The sequence below is a fragment of the Sarcophilus harrisii genome, chromosome 1, assembly GCF_902635505.1.
Source record: "Sarcophilus harrisii chromosome 1, mSarHar1.11, whole genome shotgun sequence".
NCBI lineage: Eukaryota > Metazoa > Chordata > Mammalia > Dasyuromorphia > Dasyuridae > Sarcophilus > Sarcophilus harrisii.
In genome coordinates this window covers 107,873,946-107,891,029 of record NC_045426.1, presented here as the reverse complement: position 1 = coordinate 107,891,029, position 17,084 = coordinate 107,873,946, and the positions used below count along the sequence as shown (strand labels likewise).

At 37.1% G+C, this 17,084-nt stretch overlaps 1 protein-coding gene across 24 annotated transcripts in view; it reads right to left on the bottom strand.

The window, feature by feature from the left end:
• MPDZ (multiple PDZ domain crumbs cell polarity complex component) overlaps positions 1 to 5,044 on the bottom strand; it is a 211,983-nt gene extending 206,939 nt beyond the window's left edge. For 10 of the 24 annotated variants that reach the window (XM_031961703.1, XM_031961735.1, XM_031961742.1 and 7 more), the window contains exon 1: positions 3,663 to 3,957. The gene's annotated coding sequence lies outside the window, so the exon portion shown is untranslated. Of the gene's footprint in view, positions 1 to 1,189; positions 1,739 to 3,662; positions 3,959 to 4,574; positions 4,748 to 4,775 lie in introns of those variants that run through there. The other 14 variants (XM_031961643.1, XM_031961684.1, XM_031961694.1 and 11 more) reach the window with 6 other exon arrangements.
• Between the last annotated feature and the right edge of the window lie 12,040 nt (positions 5,045 to 17,084).

Below are 17,084 nucleotides of genomic sequence, written 5' to 3'. Positions count from 1 at the left end.
GGTAAAAATCCAACCACCTAAATTCATATTTAGAAAGTGTTTTTAAATACAGTAGGACCTTGAGCATAGTAGTGATTCAGGAAAGATTCCAATCTTTGATTCCCAACCTCCCCCAGTTAATGTAAATTACCCTTTGACTCACAAATCCTGGTCCCTTTGAATTCCAATAGAAGATCTGGACCTGTCCTAGCCCCACTCGGATCTGAGCCAACTTTGGGGCTACACCCCAAAGCCCCTCGAGCTAAGTCTCTGACTTAAAAGGACCACACTGGGAACCCCTCTTTGCAGAGATTCCAAACATGGCAGCCATGTAAGGACCCTCTGTCCACTGGACCCTCTGTCCAGTGCCCTCCTTATCTCTACCTTCACTTATTCCTTACTTCTAAACTCAATAATAAACCTCTTTTATCAATCTAGCTCTCCGGGTCAATAAATGCTTTTATTGGGAATTCTGCGCCGCTACTAGACCTCAAATACTGCCGTATCCTTGCGCCAAATCCAAGGGGGTTGCAGGGGAACTCTGTTTGACTCCCTGTACCCCAAACCTGCCACTAGACCTTAACTAAACCCTAATTTCATTTAGGTACCCCAAATCTAGACCTCAACATGTGATCTACACCTCAACATTTGGTTCCTGACCTCAACAGTAGGAGAATGGAAAACAGCCCAAATGTGGAATCCAATATCCTAGGTTCAAATACCAACTCTGATACTTGCTTTTTTGTTTTGTTTTGTTTTTAATGAATTAACACTTGTCATTTTACTACTTTTGGCCTTATCTGGAAGAGACAACGTCTACTGACTCTTCCAGCTTTAAATGCTATGATCATCAATATATCCAGCATAATTTTGTTGGATCAGGAATGTAGAATGCCGAAATACAAATAATAATGTCCTAGAATAAACTCAGATGGAAAACATGCAACTGGAGTTCCAAGAGAATTACATCTCATGGGTGCCTTTGCACCTAGCAGGCTCCAAATAAATGTTTCTCAGGCTAAAATGAATTAATGGTGCCATTATCTAAGAAATCTAAATTTATGAATTCATGAAAACCAATAAGAGAGGGAAGAAAACTGCAGTGCCCCAAGTCACTACAGGGAAGCTAATTAAATCAGGATTCTGGATTTAGAGGTGGAAGAGAGCCTGGAGATCTCCTAGTCAAGTCTTCCAAATTTAGCATTCTTACCATTAAACCATGATGACTTCTATAGCATCCTCAGTGGAATGGAGTAATTCTGAAATACAAACCAAACTCCTTAAGTACTTTTCCAAATGAATCCAACAATTCTCTAACTTTTACCACATCTTTCCCTCTCCCTCTAGATCTCTAGAGTTAGTCCATTTGGAAACAGATCCCCTGTGGCAGCTGTAGGCTAAAACTAATCATCCAGGATTTTCATTATCCAAAACTACATTCCAAAAAACTGGGTTTCTTGTAGCACCTCCAGGCTGGAAAGATGATGTGCACAATCGCTCAGGGGCAAGACTGCATCATCCTTTACTGTTTATGAAGCAGGAGGTACAGATGAAATAGGACCTTTTATATAATGAAACTAAAAAGACAATGAAAACAGCTCTCCCCAAGGCATGAGCAACTATCCTTCTCCTTTCTCTCAACTAGGCAATGTTGTGACTTTCCAGAATATAAGGGTAATAATAGAGGGCCTAAAGGCAAGGGGAAGGGGAGTTATTATTACTGATCATCAAAATAATAATAACTAAATAATGTTTAAAATTTGCATTCTGTCTTTAGACCCTTACAACAACCCTGTGAGCCAACCATTGCAGGTCTTATTATCTCTACTTTACAGATGAAGAATCTGAGGCATAAAGAGGATGACTTGTCCTTGGCCATACGGATAATAAATAGTAGAATAAGGACTGCAACCGGTCTTTCCAAATCCAATTTTAGCAAACTAACCCAAGAAAAACAAGAAACAACAACAACAAATAGAAAAGAAAAACTAAGAAAAGTCAACAGGAAAAAAGACAAGTATGTTTGCAATACTATATACTCAAAATCAAAATGTTGATAAGATCATAAAGTTTTATTTCATTAACTTTCCCTAACATTGAAGAGAGGGAAGACTTATTAAAAACAAAAGTTCTCTACTTCATCATTTTGCTTAACGCAGGCTCCAAAGAGCTTAAGATTACCTTAACTAACTTAAACAATGGGTCCATTATAGGGTATTTGTGAGACATCTGATTTGCAAAACTTTTATTGGTTTTAATTGGTCCTCTCCACTTGGGCAGGATCCATATGGCTATCTAGAATAAATTGGTGTCTTTGTAAATAGGCTTCAATAGGTGGATCAAACCATATCCAAAGACATGAGTTTACCAGTGTTATCACTCATAATGTTTTATAGTAGAAAGGTCTTAGGTCAATTTAAAAAAATCAAATGTGGGTGTAGTAATAATAATAATATTCATTTATACAACAATTTAAGGTTTACAGCTCTCTCATTTATTCCAAGGTACAGTTGCCATTCTAAATATTAAACCGTAACTAAACATTAATTAATTATCACTAACAGCTATGTAACCTTTAAAACCATAACAAATCTTTCCTCCATTGGCTGCTGTCAAAATTATGATTATCATCATCATCATCATTATTATGGCTATTCCTATGGTACTTAAAGCTTTGCAAAGCACTTTCTTCACCAAGGGGTAGGTGTAACTATTATCATCAATTCTACTTTACAAGTGAGAAAATTGTCAGTCTCAATGATTGGCCCATAATAATGAATCTAGAAAGTGTATTAGAATCTGAATTCAAAAACAGTTATCTGGAATCCAAAGTGAATTTTCTTTCCATTATACTACTCATGTTTCGATTGCCACAGTATCAGGTAAAAAAGAAGACCATATCAAAGTATAAAAACCAAATGGTTATGGAGAGACAAAGGGAACAGTTAATAACAGGGTTGCCCACCAAACATGAGTTATAGACAGAGCTGATTGTTTTGTTTTGTTTTCATTTTTGTCTCTCCATCAGAAGAGAAAGGAGTTTCCTTCCTAGCTGGTGAATGTTTCTCCATTATCTCATAAGCAGGGAAAAAAATTCACCACCCCAGAACTGTATTCCACTTTCCAGCTGCTTTTACTGGGCACAGTAAGTCAGCAATCCTGGAATGGATAGGCAGAAAATATAAGATGTTTCACGGTAGTGGGTCTGCATACATTTGTATATTATACATTCTGCTATCACCCAAACTGCGCATGTAACACGTTCCCATCCCCCACCCCACTCCACTACCAGCTCCTCCTCCTCCTCCTCCTCCTCCTTCTCGGCAGTCCAAACTTGAAATTTCATGTGGGTTGTTGTAAAGAATAGCCCAGCCTTTGTGCTGCAGTAAAGATAAGCTAAAACATATCTCTACTCTATCCTCACCCCCCCATCCCCACCCCCACCCAAACACACACACACACACACACACACACACACACACACACACACGACATTTCCAAAATAACGCTGCATTCAAAGATGTTTTCTAAAGCAAAGATCACAAACAAAGATGAAGCCGGCGGGAGAAAGGGGCCTGAACCGGGGAAATGAAAAGGAGCGACAGCTAAAAATTCGCAAATGAAACTAGCCGCAGATGCAAGGGCAGAAACGCTGCTGGTGTATGCTCTACTCTGCCTCCTACCAATTATGCAGCTCTGATCCGGGTTCCCGGCCACAGCTGCCAGAGTCGCTGTCGCTCGCCGCTGCCGCCGCCTTCTTAGCTGCTGCTACGCTGCTTCTCAAGAGCCAAGCAGACATCTACAGAGCAGCATCTCTACCCTTTGGCCCTCCCGGAACCCCCTAATAGAAGCTCTCTCTCAATCCATTCACCAGTAAAGTCTCTGAAGTAGCCCTGACTGCAGCCGAAGCGCTGAAATCTCAGAAGATACAGCAACATAGAGAAAGCAACAGGCTTCCAAACTTCTCCCTTCCCCCTTCCCCCTTCCCCCATCTCCCCACCCTCAATAGCCCGGCGCATACAAATACACACACACACACACACACACACACACACACACACACGCACGCACGCACGCACGCACTCATCCCTCTCCATTCCCTCTCCTGCATGTCCAAGACTGGTGTTATCCCCTCCCCATGACCCCTTAAAAAGCAACGTTCTTTACAATCCTCCATCCAAGAAGAAAAAAAGAGAACTTCTGTTCCATGTTTAGGAGAGGGGGAAGCACTGCGAGGAGAGGATGGAATCGGCCAAAGGAAACTTCCAAACCCTGTCCTTTTAAAGAGACGAGGGATAAGAGGTTTTTTTTCTCTTTGTAAAGAAAGCCCACAGGCGCTTTTTAGGGTTGGTGCCAACGCATCCCGTATTCCCACCCCGCAAGCGCGCGCAAACAAAACACACGCGGAATCACGAGATCCCGATGGAACATTCCCCGGGAATTGAACAAGGGCTGGGCTCTGGGGGGAAGAGAGGGAACATTCCTCACTTCCCCCCCCCCCCCCCCCCCCCCCCCCCCCCCCCCCCCCCCCCGCCCCCTCACCCCGCCGCGCTTCCACCGCCCCTTAGGACAGTTTCCAAGGTCCAACTCCTTACCCAGCTCGTTCCTGCAGCCCTCCCCAGCTAGATGGGATTTGCTTCGGGCGGGGACTAAGAGAGGAGAGGAGGCGGGGGAATCGGGAAGTGGGGAGAGGGTCGTTTGTGGCTCTGGTTTTCTCGCCTGGCCAACCGCTCTCTTCTGAAGTAACGGCCCAGAGAAGAGCTACAGGATAAACACACAGACACACGCACACATACACTCACTACCAAGAAACTTAATCCTGTTCAGCCATCCAGCGGCCAGACGCCAGTCCTCTGCGCCGCAACCCCCTCACTCCCCCTGCCGCTACTTAGAGAAGCTCTTGCGCCAAGCCTGGCAGCCGCCACAGCGTGAAGAGAGGAGCTAGGAGAGGAAACCATGACAACTCCTCTCAGCCCCACAGCCTTCACGGTGCTGATGACCCCAGAGAACGCTGCAGCCAGCCCTAACCCACGCCGGCCTTTCTTCGGACTTGGCACATTTCTCTGCCTTGGAGCAGAACTGGACTTTGAAATAAAGCGCCCACACAAGACAGGCTACTTTCTTAAGCCTGTGGGGGTGTTTATTTTAAATACAAAGCAGCGAATGAGAAATACTGGGGTAATTCTATTGAGGCTGGACACCGCCACTGTCCCTTTAAGGAGCGAGGCCTTAGCTCTTTACTATGCGATATTAGGGCCAAGCTTTCCCATTTGAAAAAGAAGCTCCCTAGGCGAGCAGGTCATTATTGGGCCCCGCCAGGGCTGAAAAGAAAATGGAGACTTTCAGCTGTTTTGGCTATTCGGGTAAAAACTAGTCCATGATGACTCAGTGAGGGAGATTGAGTGTACCGTTTTAGGAGTTATCTTTCTGTAACACTGGATTCGAGAGGCTTGAGAAGTCTTCCTTAAAAAAAAAAAAACATTATGTCTTTGTGTTGTGCTATTCAGCAAACATTTATTAAAAGGCCTACTAGGTGACAAGCATGATACACTGAAGAAATCCCACACATGTGCCTGAAAATAGAACGTACTGTAGTTGAACAAGTTAGTCTTATAGGCAAGTGTGAATAAATTAAAAAATAATAATCTATGCTAGACTTTGGAATACAATATATTTATTAGGAAACAGATTTACCCTCTAAATATTATTACTTATTAAAATTAGTTTGCACTGGTCAAATGTTTGTTAAGACCTGGAGAAGCCTCTAAAAAGCCTGCGCTAAGGCTTTGCTAAACACTGGGAATCCTTAAAAAAAAAAAAAAAAAAAAAGTCCAGCCTCTCCCCTCAAATCTAATGAGGGAGGCAACTAATAAATCTATACAGACAAAATTACATACAATATAACTAGGAAATAGTTATCAGAGAGAAGGTACTAAAATGAGAGATTAAGAATTACTTCCTGTAGAAAATGAGATTTAAATTGAGATTTAAAGGAAGCCATTCCACAGAGATGAGGAGGTGATAATAAGAGACACGAGGGACAACCAAGAAAATGTCCAAAATTGAGAGAGGATGGAATATCTTGTTCTTGGAACAAGTAAAGAAGGAGAGTGTCATTGGACTGAAAAAGATGTGGGAAAATATTGGAAAAGTGGGAGGAGAAAAAGTTATGAAAGGCTTTGAATGCCAAATAACAATTTCTATTTGACACTTGAGGCCATAGAGAGCCACCTGTTGCTGCTACTTTTATTCCAGCAAGAAAGCATTTTCAAAAGTTATGTTACATTACATGGATGATATCTTGGGGTGTGCACCCAAGGAGCAAATTATTAGAATCATGTCTACAAAAGACCATAGAGACACTAAGGAACTACAAATTGCATATAGCTCCAGAAATAAATGCAAAGGCACAGTTGCTTACAATACAAAAGCTTACTTTAAGAACAGAGAAGTTAAACACCTTAAATGACTTTAAAAAATTGATAGGAGATATCTAATGGATACCTCCAGTGTGAGGTTAACAACCTATCAATTACAACCATTATATAACATTTTAAGGGGAAACAATGGTTTAAACTCACCACACCCGCTTACAAAAGAAGTTCAAGAGGCTTTGAGAGAAGTTGAACTGGCTTTATCCAATGTGGTTGAAAGAGTCGCTCAGAAACAGTTTTTGCTACAAAAGAGGCACCCAAAATAATCCTTCATCAAGAAGACAGTGTGATAGAGTGGGTGAACCTCCCAGTCTGAACCAGTCTTGTTCCACAGTCTCTTCCAGCAGTCTGACTCAAAGACTGACTGATTATCCCCAGTTTCTTTCAGTAGTTTGCCAGTCTGCCAATCTTCCCCATAATGCAGGAGGCAGGAGAGCCACCACAAGGATAGTCAAAGATAAAATGTCTATCTTCTATCCTTGTTAGTCTTTATATACCGTATTGTAATTGCATCATTACAGTATACTGGTTATATGTGAACTTAGAGAACCATTACATCACCATGCTAAGTACTAAGTATATGTGAACTAGAAAACAATCATCTCATCAATTCCACTGAGTTAATACTTTGTTTCACACATACTTGTTTCAAGTATTCTTCTCCAAAGTTTGGCCCTCTACTCCCACCCAAGTTTATTGAGTGAAGTGAGTGATATGATCAGACTTTCAGTTTAGGAAAATCACTTTGTTGACTGAATGGAGAGTGAATTAGAGTGGAGAGACAAATAACAATAGCTTTTTATTTTTCAAAATATGGGCAAAGGTAGTTTTTAATATCAACCTTGCAAAACCTTGTATTCCAGATTTTTCTTCCTCTCTTCTTCACCTTCCCCTTCCCCTAAATAGCCAATAATCCAATATAGGTTACATGTATGCAATTCTTCTAAATATATTTCCACATAGATCATGCTGTGCAACAAAATTCCAAGAAATATTAAAAATACTTGAACCAGCAAGAAAGAACTCAAAAACATGAATTAGAAAAAGGAATAAGGAAGACTCAATGAATCTTTTTTTTTTAATGAAATCTGATTTTTAATCTTTAACACTTTTATTTGAATGGATATATTTTATTTGAATAGATATTGGCATAAGTTAGTAGCAGATTTGATCAGTCAAATCAACAAACATTTATTAAACACCTAGTGTATGCCAAGCCTAACTGGAGATACAAAGACAAAAAACAATCACTGATAAATTTGATGAGTTTCCCAATTTGATTGATTACAGAGCTTGGATCTTTTTTTAAAGGCAAAATCAAATGAACATTTCTGCCTCATTAGGAGGACACTGGGAAGTGATATCTGCCTGCTATCTTTGTCTAAAGAACTTTTTCTGTCCCTGGTCTATAAAAGAGAATTGGTAGTTAAGCAACTTGTGTCTTTTTTTTTTTTTTTAATTGAACTCACTTTCCCTTGAGACTTTGTATCAGAGGACATCAAAGTTGAGAGGTGGGAAGAGAAAGTGTTTTTTGTCTTCTTCATTACCTCTAGGAAGAATAATGGCTCTCTTGCAGAAAAGTACATTACCGTTGTATTGGATTAAAATAAAGAGTAAGCATTTCATTTTAAAAGTACAGATTATAAAAAAAAAATCTCTGTATCTTATTGAAAAATTTGAGAAAACAGAATCTTGCCTTCTAAATACACTAATGACTAGTATAACTTTATTTTGTCAAAGGCCTATTGTTAAAGAATGAGTAGTTAAATCACAAATCATAGAAACAATAAATAATTTCATTAAAGAGAATGACAATAATGAGGCACCATATCAAAACCTCTGGGATACAGCAAGAGCAGCGATCAGTGGGAACATTCTATGTCTAAATGCTTACATCAATAAAATAGAGAAAAGGCAGTACAAAGATAAAAATGAAACATTCCCTGCTTTTACAGAGCATATGTTTTAATAGCAAAAACAACATGTACATATATAAATATATGTAGACATTTAAATCAGAATACTTTTATGAAGGAGAGCAATAACAGATAGGATTATTAGAAGGGTTTTTAGTAGAAGGTATCACTTGAACAGTCTTAAAGTGTGCTGTGCTCTATCTCCATAATCACTTCCTTCTGCAAAGATGGGGTAAAAGTATATTGTCATATGTGTCTTTTTATGTACAAAACTTAGGCATTACAATTACAGAGCATTGTTTCAATTTTTATTGGGTTTTGTCCCATTTACATTATTCTATCATTGTGTAATTGTTTTCCTAATTCTGATTATTTCCTCTTGCATCAATTCATGTCTTCCCATGTTCCCCATAAATCTTTTTATTTATTGTTTCCTACATTGTAGCAATATTTCATTTCATTCATGTATCAAAGTTTGTTCAGCTTTTGCCCAATTTATGGACATCTACATTGTTTCCAGGTCTTTGTTATCACAAAGAGAAATGCTATAAATGCTGATATGTGTGTTTGTGTGTGTGTGTGTGTGTCCATGTGTATATGACTCTTCTTTCTATTTTTTGTCTCCTGGGGATATAGGCCTAGCAGTGGGATCTCTGAATTAAAAAAAATATGAATATTTTAATCATTTCCTTGGCAAAAATTCCAGATGGCTTCAAAAATAAATGGACATATTCACAACTCCACTAACAATGTATTAATATACCTATCTTTCCACACACCATCTAAAATTTACTATTCCTATTTTTGCTAATTTTTGAAAATTTTCTAGATATAATTTATAACTCAATTGTTTTGTTTTACTATAAGTAATGTGTACCAATATTTCATTTGTTAAAAGATTTAAGACTCCATATGTTAACATCTTATTTTGAAAGCTTTTTTTATATGAACATATATTGATTTAGGATTTTTATTATTATGCTTTTTTTTTTCTGTTGTAAATTTGATTTAGTTCCCTTTATAACTTAGATATCAGACTTCTACCAGAAATATTTAATACAAAGATGTTTCCAACTGACAATTTTTCTTATCATAGTTGCACTAATTTTTGTTAATTCAAAAATTTGAATTTCATGTAATCACAATTGTTAATTTTATTTTTATGATACTTGTAATAGTTGGTAACACTTCACTCATTCTCACTTTTGATAATCTAATCCATGACATCTTAAAATTTTTCTACTTAGGACCCCTTTTCACCAAAGAAATTTTTACAAGATCCTGGGTATATAGGTACATAAAATGGGTATGTAAATCAAACATTTGCTGATCATAAATCTTAATTTTGTCACCCCCACATTATGAGATCTCATATGGGTTGTGAACACAATTCAAGAAGATGAGAATTCTTATCACTAACAAAGCCCTACATATTATAACTTATATCTATCTCCTCTTCTCTCTTCTGACTACCAATCAAGACTATCTTCTGACCAGAGCAGGTCCTCATTACCAGTCAGCTGGACAATTAGTCTAGACTTCATTTCACACAGATGTTGGAGTTATAATTATAAAAAAATCAAATTATCCCTCTCCTCTGCTAAAAATCCTTCAATGGTTTCTTATTGCCTGTTTATTAAAATTTAAACTTCTTTGTATGACACTCAAAAGTCTTCCTAATTTGGCACCACAAAATGTTTAAAAAAAAAAAACACTAAAACTTAGCTACAATTAATTGGCCTCCATATGTAAGGGTTTTATCAAAATATATAGAATATGACTAAAGCTGTCCTTAGTAGAAAATTTATTTCTGTGAACATTTACATTAACTATTAACAAAAAGGAAAAAAAAAAAACAGAAAAAGACAAGACTGGGTTTTCATTTTAAAAAATAGATAACCAACAATTTAATATTCCCACCACAACAAAAAAGATGGTTTAAAAAAACCACCAAAGGAGGCTAAAGGAGGATTAAAAATATTTTTAAATAATTGAAGTAATTTAAAAAAAAAAACACTAGTTCAATGTTAGGAGGCAGAGGTGAAGTGAAGGTAGAAACTCATCTGAGCTCTCCCCAAAGGTTGTCCAAATACTTTTAAATAATGACCCTAAAAGTTTTAGGGCATCGGGTCCCAAAAAAGACTCAGTGCAAAAATTTTTCAGTCAAAGGTGGCTTGGAAGGTTGGCAGGAGTCTTTTGCATCTGAGTGGGTCTGGGGTCCAATCAAGGTTCAGGCTGAGACAGCACAGCCCAAACTCCAGGAAACCAGGAACAAGCTGTGTGTTCTCTGAATCCTGAAGTGGCAGAGATTTTCAACCCTCTCACTCACAAAGGCAAGGACAATTCAGCAGGAAAGTTTGGCATAGTAGGGTATAAAGGGAGTCCCAGCCCAGGATCAGACTTTAGGAGCCACTGAATCAACAGCAGCAGTTGCACTGCAGTAGCAGCAACACTGTGAAAGAGAAAGGGACCATGACAGCAACAGCAGCCCAGGCAGCTGTGTCAGTGGTGGCTTTTGAAGATCTGAGCATACAGGTGGAGAGGGTGATGAGTCAGAACAACTAGTCAATTGGAGATTACATGAGTTTCGTTGCTGGAACTGAGGCAAGACTGTTGTTTTTCCCATACTCAGATCCAGGTTGTAGTGTAGTTCTCAATATTGATCCCTAGAAAGAGCCCTAAAAACAGCTGCACAAAACCTCTGAAGCTTGGGACATTACACCTACTCTGGAGAGTGAGTCCTACTTTAACAAAAAGGTAAAAGCCAAGTAATAATCTGGGACAATGAGTAAACAACAGAAAAATATTCTGAAATAAAAAGCTACACTGAGGACAAGGACAATCAAGATACACATTCAGAAGAAGATAACAAAGTTAAAGCTTCTACATCCAAAGCCTCCAAGAAAAATAAGAATGTTCTTAGGCCATGGAAGAGTTCAAAAAAGATGCTAAAAATCATGTAAGAAAGGTAGAAGAAAAAATTGGAAGAAAAAAGAGAGTGATACAAAAAGAATTATAAAAAGGTAATGAGAAAAATGCTTTAAAAAGCAAAATTGGCCAAATGATAAAGGATATACAAAAACTCAATGAAGAAAATAATTCCTTAAAAATCAGAATGAGCATATGGAAGCTAATGACTTTATGAGAAATCAAGATACAATAAAACAAAATTAAAAGAAGGAAAAAATAGCAAATACTGAAATATCTCATTGTAAAAAGAACTGACCTAGAAAATAGATCCAGGAGAGAGAATTTCAAAATTATTGATCTACCTGAAATCCATGATCAAAAAAAAAAAAAAAAAAAAAAAAAAAAAAAAAAAAAAAAAAAGAGCCTTGATATCAATATCTTTGAAGAAATTATCAAGGGAACTATCCTGAATATTCTAGAACCAGAGGGTAAAATATAAATGGAAAGAATCCACCAATCACCTCCTAAAAGAGATCCTAACATGAAAACTTTAAGGAATATTCCAGCCAAATCCTGGAATTTCCAGAGCAAGAAGAAAATATTGCAAGTAGCCAGAAAGAAACAATTCAAGTATAATGGAGCCACAGTCAAAATAAAACAAGATTTAGCAGCTTCTATATTAATGGATCAGAGAGCTTGAAATACATTTTAGAAAGCAATGGAGCTATATTACAACCAAGAATCATTTACCCAGCAAAACTGAGCATAATAATAGAAAAGGTGGACATTCAATGAAAAGAGCTGAATAGAAAATATGATTTTCAAATCCAGGTCTCAAGAGAAGCATGAGGTAACAAGGAAAGAAAAATCATAAAGGATTCAAGTAGGTTTAGGGCACAGATGTGAGTTGAATATGAAGGGATAATATCTCTTTTAAAAATGATGAAATCAAGAAGTGAGAGAAGAATGTACTGAGAAAAAGGAAAAGGGAAAAATGGAATGGTGAAAATTATCTGCCATTTTAAAGCAGAAAAAAGCTTTTACAGGGAGAAGGGGGGAAAGAAGGAGGAAAAGTAAATTTTACTCTTATCAGAATTGGATTAAAGAGATAACAATATACACACTCAATATCGGTATAGAAATTCTACTCTATGAAAAGAAATAGGGGAAGGAGATACAAGAAAGGGGGGAAGTGATAGGTGACAGGACACATTGGGGGAGGGACCAGTCAGAAGCAAAACATTTTTGAAAAGGGACAGAGTGAAAGGAAAGAGAGACTAGAATAAACAGGGGAGATATGCAGCTAACAATAATAATTATGAAAAAATTTTGAAACAGATTTCTATAATGAAGGCCTCATTTCTAAAATGTATAGGGAACTGAGATAAATTTATTTTTTTAAAGCCATTCCCCAATTGATAAATGATCAAGATATGATCTATACTTAAAGGTTATAAAATCATTCACATCCTTTGACCTAACAATACCATTGCTGGGTCTAAATTTCTAAAGAGATTTTTAAAAAAGGAAAGGACCTATAGGTACAAAAATATTTATAGCAGATCTTTTCTCAGAGCAAAAATTGGAAATTGAAGGGATGGGCTGAGTAAATTATGATGTGTTATTATGAAGGGATATTATTGTTCTATAAGAAATAAGGGATATGCTTTCAAAAAAATCAGGGAAGTCCTCATGAACGCCAACAAAGTAAAATGTCTTGTATACATAGTAATAGCAAAGTTATAGGATGATCAGTGGTGAATGATTTTGCTATTCAAAGCAATACAATGATCCAAGACTACTCTAAAGTCTTATGATGAAAATTGTTATCCACACACAGAGAAAAAGCTATTTGTGTAGATTGTGCGGAATGAAGCATACTTTTTTACTTTCTTTTTTTTTTTTTTTTTCTTGAGGGTTTTTTTTTTGGTGGGAGGGAAGAGCTATGTTTTCTTGTGCAATATAACTTAAGGAAATGTTTTGTACCAATTCACATGGACTTTCTTGATGGGAAGGGGAAGGAGGGGGAAAATCTGGAACTCAAAAATTTAAAGACAAATGTAAAAATAAATTGTTTTACATATAACTGGAGAAAATAAAAAAATATTTTCTGAAAAAGAAAGAAACTGAATCCAGCACTCCACAAATCTCAGTGGACATCAATCTCATAAATTTGAACATTCCTTCTAATAATTGCAACTCACAATCTACTTATAGGAAGATAAATCTTTTTTGCCCATCTTTACCCATGTCCTCTGAATTCTCAACAGGGAATTCAAAGGGGTGAGGGTCTTCCATTGCATTTTGTGTATAACAATGTACATCATTGTCCCTTTTTCATTTTCAAAGTTTTCTCTATTGTTATATTGTTTCAAGGAATGTTTTTTTTTAAGATTTTGAAATTTTCATGGGAAACATCTTGCTACAGGAAAGTCTTCAAGGAGAGCTTGCTGCTTGTAGTTCTTAGGGGAATACTTTCTTCCTCTAGGTTTAACCATTGGACATTTCAAACTGTAATATTTCTTTATAGCATTAATATCTTCTTATGTTTACTCTTATCTCTAACTTCTGTTTCATATTTGAGGTTTTTCTATCATTGTTACCAGGTTGGGACAGTAGGGGAATGCTCTGGATAATGTTTATCTAAATTTTAGCAAGACATTTGACAGTTTTTTATGCTATTCCTATGGACAATATTAGCTAGATACTACTACGTTAAATGGATTATGACCTAGTTTCTATCATACCCTTGGATAGAGTGATCAAGTCCTATTTGGTTGTGATTTCAATTTTATGGACTTCTGCCTATGGCTATCATCTCCCTCAATATTCAAAGAGCAGGTGGGCCTCTCAGAAAGTTTGGTGGCTTCAGTTCTTCTAGCCAGATCTCTGTGATTAGAGGTTCCTAATTAGGTGCTTTGCAGTCTTCCATTGTGAGTTAGTGACTTGTTCATTTGAGCTCATGCAATTTGTTTTCTGGCAAAATGGTTCTCCCGGTATTCATAGATGACTTTTAGGAATAGTCTTGGGCTGAAGGATAGTGTTCACTGATATTTCTCTTTGGATTTAAGGATCTGGTTCATTTTTGAAGTCATTGCCAGAGTACATGTGGGAAAACTGGGTTCTTCTGTGACTTTTCCCATTGCCATCCTAACTGAAAATCGAAAGGAAGTTTTTTTGTTTGTTTGTGGACTTTTTTTTAAAATTTCCTATCATGAAAACATAAAAATTGCCACCAATTCTTTATTCTTTCTTGTGGAAAAAGAAGAAATAATATTATTTCTGTTTGAGGTCCTTTTGGACTAATTTGAATGAAATGAACCTTATTGATTCTTAATCAGTATCTTAGACTGAAATCCTTTTGTAGCCTACCAATTTCTAAAGGCAAAATAAATCAAAGTCCAGAGAGAAATTCTGACCTCTCAAAATTTAGAACTTGGGTAGTGATTGAATAAGGAATGGGGATTTTGATTACTCTAAGGGAAATACTTCTTTTCTTTTCACAGTAGATCAAATTGAATGTGTTCATTCTTTAGGGTACACTGAAAGTTAAGTTTTTATTGTTTTGTGTGATGAATCGAAAACTGCTATCTAAACTTTCTTCCCTTATTTAATTTTGACTGGAATTATTCTTCCTGAATGCAATAAATTGTAAGAAGAAAATAGATCACAGAGGTATTTAAAAAGCAGAATAAAGTTCCAAACCATTGAAAGACTAATTTTTTCTGTCTCTGTCTCAGCAGAAAAAATTCTTGGATTTAGTTCATTCATTAATTTGTCTTTAATAGATTTATTCCAGAAATTCAGAGTTCTGGACTTTTCTTCAACATAATCTACTCTCTGTATAAGAACTGGATATTTACTAAGGCTAAAAGCTTAACTAAATAGTCTCATATTAGATTTTTACTTTCATTTTTTTATTGTTGTCCTCAAAGACATTTATGAATCTTTTGCATTTTTCAGTTTGTCCAGTGATAATAAAGTGATAATTTTCACTTTTTCCAATTTAACACTGTACACTCTAGAGACAAGGAAAGGGAGGTAGGAAGAATCAAACTAGGATGATGATGATAGTGGTGGTGGTTTGTGTGTGTGTGTGTGTGAGAGAGAGAGAGAGAGAGAGTGTAGATATTCAGAATATCCCTGATTAATTTACTGCCCCTATTCCAGCTAATTTCTCATAATCACAAAGGGGGGGAAGGGTTATAACAAGGTTTTAACATGCTAAACAAAGTGCAAAGATTTATCAAGTATAAAAAGATTTCCCCTGTTGGAACTGAAGATCAGATAGCCATTTAAGGACCAAAAAATGGCACACTTTCATGGCCTTCAAAAATCCAATTTGTCAGCTATGTGGTCAGACAGATGGACTAGGCAATTAGTTATTTAGTTCCCCTACACTGTTGAAAAGGGGACCCTGAAACTCTGGAAATCCTTAAAGGAGAAAATCTTCTTCAGCTCTGCCTCAGTGATGGACCTCGCCCCAAGGACAAACAGTTTCATCTTTGTTTGGGTCAGCTCAGTCCTGAAATACATTGAATTCAATTCAAATTCTAGCCTTAGCTCAAACCCAGGGAGGAGCCAACTTGGGACTCCACCCATGGGCCCCCTTTAGCTAAATCTCTCATTATACAAATAGCCAAACTAAAATCCTCTCCTTGCAGAGGTTCCAAACATGCCATGCTATGCTATGCTTGGCACGCCAAAGGCCTCTGCCCACTGGAATACTGTTTCCAGTGCTATCTTCTCTTTATCTTCATCTGTTTCCTTAACCAGACTTTAACCTTACTTCCAATCCCCATAATAAACCTCTTTTATCAATCTAGGTTTTTGGGTCTGTAAATTCCTTTACAGGGAGCCTCTGTGCTGCCAGAAGGGAGTTCCCCCAAACTCCCTACCCTTGTGCCGAATCCAAAGGGGTTGCCGGGGAGCTCCATTTGACTCCCTGAACCCCAAACCTGCCACTAGACCTCACTTAACTCCCTGACCACTTATAACCCTAATTTCATTTGGGTAGCCCAAATCTATCACTGTCATCCTAAGTAGCAAGGAAAAGGGCTTAGCATGGATTCAAGACATGATTAGTCCTTGCTGCTCAAACTATGACAACAACCAAGTATATCAAGCCCAGATGCTACCTACTCAGCAGAGTTTTGCTCAGGGTAGATGTGTTGGGTTTGGGGGATAGAATTAGCATTAGAATTTACATGAGAAGAGAAAGAATATCGGGGAATATGTTTAGGGAGATATAGCTGACTTGGTCCTTTATCTTGTTTTACCTTACCTTGTGTTCCTTACTTGTATTCTCACTATCAGTATGCTTTTAAGTGTGTGACCACCCTTACCATTAAGGTTATGTATATGTATGACAAATTATGATTTTAGGTTTGTGAGGGGAGGAGGGATGCTACTTTAGTAAATACTTTTATTTTGAGCTAATTCTGGTTATTTGCTGACATTTCAAGGCAACAGCACTGGTAGGATTTCTGAATTATAGTTTTAGATATGCCAGTCCACTGCAAACCTTTGAACCTGTGAGAATAGGTACTTTGTGCACTACCAAACCCATGAATAGATATTGAAGTTGAAAGCAAGATGTTAAAGAATAACCTCAGAGAGGATGCTGCAATGTTGGGGATTATTTATAATATGTAAAAAAAAAAAAGAAAGATATTTTGGGTATTGTTAAGTGAATTGAAGGTTTTTTTTTTGTCTTTTTATTTTAAGAGTAAGGAAGATCTGAGCATATATAAGACACATGGAAGGAAGGAGAAGATATGAAAAGAATGAAAATTATGGAGAGAAGAAGAAAGATGAATAGGAAAAAATTCCATGGTGAAACTAG